We start from the raw sequence: 2,044 nt of genomic DNA on the forward strand, positions 1-2,044 counted from the left end.
TGTAGATGAGGGTGCCTCGGAGGGTGGTGGAGAGGTTGGACTGTATCTTGAAGTGGAGGTGTTCAATCAGGTTTGTGGGCCCGTCTATGTAGGTGCTCAGACGGAGGTTAACTTTATGGGCGATGCCTCCATCGGGGTGGGCGGGGCGGTCCTTTCAGATGATTTTGTATCCTACGAGAATGGCGATTGCGATGTCAGGTCCCGAGACAGCGTTCGTCCAGGTTTTGGTAAGGAAGGCGACGTCAGGGGTGGTGCTGTTGAGGAGGTCTCAAATTTCCACGGCTTGTCTGTGGAGGGAGCAGACGTTGAGGAGGATGCATTGCAGGGTTTGGGGTGTGATGGAGTTGTTGCAGGAGGGCGGAGGTGGATCCCCTGTCTCAGCGAAGGAATGGTGGCAGTGTCGAAGGTGAAAGGTCAGTGGGTGTCAAGAGGAGAAGAGAGCTTGCAGTTGTTGTTCTTGCCAGTGTTGAGTGCGTGGAGAGCTGAGGAGCTATATCGCTGGTGGGTTAGGGGAACAGGGCTCCTGGCGCTGGTCGCGGTCGGGTGCAGTTGGGCTTGCCTTTGGCACGCCAGCGCCGCGCACGCTGGTCATGGCCGCCATTAAGTAGGGGTCGAGGAAGGGCGGGATAGCTGGCAGATGGAAGCAGGAACACGCAGGAGTGAGAGGGGCCACGGGGGCAGCAGCAGCGTGAAAAACAGCTGAGAGGAGGCAAATGAAAATGGAAGGCAGTTTCTAAAAAGGCAGAGGGCAGCATGGTATGACGGCAACTGCACTACCTAGGCTAGTCACAAAGAAGATATTGAATACTTGTATTGCCCACCTCAAGTGCCAGCTGCCACATGACCACACATTGATTTAAGAAAAGGAGTGATGAGAGGCACCACACACAAGCAACAAATAACAGTGCATACAAAACAAAGTTAGTTCCGCAGGAGTGATAGGTTTGGTATCAAGTCTTTAATATCCAGTCTTTGTACACAAACAGCCAACGCGTTTCACCCTTCACAAGGGCTTCTTCAGGGCTGTGATTTCATACAATATAAGACAATTTTTAGAACCAAAATTAAATGTAGAAGTTAGTGTACTCGGTGAGAAAGACAGGTGCTTCAACAAAAAAGTAGGAAAAGAACGGTGAGTTTGGACACTCCAGGTCCAGGAAAAGAAGCATGGAAAATGGGTCATAACAAAGGAGGAAATTACCATACTAGTTATGGTCAAAGAGGATGAAACAATACTAGAAAGTCGGAAATCGAAAGTAAGCGTGAGTAGTTAGATTTAGAATGTGATCATGTAGTGAAAGACCAAGGGAGGTCAGAAGAGCAAAAAATGAAGGATACCGTGAAAGTGGAACAGCAATATAAACCACGGTACAAGTTAGGAGTATATAAAAAAACCTCAAAATACTACCTCTTACCTAAGGTAAGATGGCCAAATTCATGTTTTAGTTAGAAAAGTTCAGCAATATGTATTGCTCAGAAACGTCACCGTTGTAGGACGCTGTCTCCATTCGTGAGGCCTTAATAAAAAACAAAATGAAATAAAATTAGAGCCCGATGCCAGACTACTGCAGAGAACTAGCGTAAAGTGTAATCCCAATCATCAGAAACAATGGATCGTTAAGAAAGAGAGAGCTAAGAATAGTGCTCAATTGGAACTAACATCACTCGTAGAGAGGACGACAAAAAACAGAACATACTCATGGACTTCGAACCGCAGTTAGCGGTGCTGAAGGCAGGGGCACTGCCTAGGCGAGCTACTGGTGGAGCTGAGCGCTACCTAGGTGAACTACTGGTGGAGTTGAGTGCTGCCTAGGTGAGCTACTGGTGGAGCTGAGCGCTACCTAGGTGAACTACTGGTGGAGTTGAGTGCTGCCTAGGCGAGCTACTGGTGGAGCTGAGCGCTACCTAGGTGAACTACTGGTGGAGTTGAGTGCTGCCTAGGCGAGCTACTGATGGAGCTGAGCGCTACCTAGGTGAACTACTGGTGGAGTTGAGTGCTGCCTAGGCGAGCTACTGGTGGAGCTGAGCGCTACCTAGGTGAACT

The sequence above is a fragment of the Triturus cristatus genome, chromosome 12 (genome assembly GCF_964204655.1).
Source record: "Triturus cristatus chromosome 12, aTriCri1.1, whole genome shotgun sequence".
In the NCBI taxonomy this organism is placed as follows: Eukaryota; Metazoa; Chordata; class Amphibia; order Caudata; family Salamandridae; genus Triturus; species Triturus cristatus.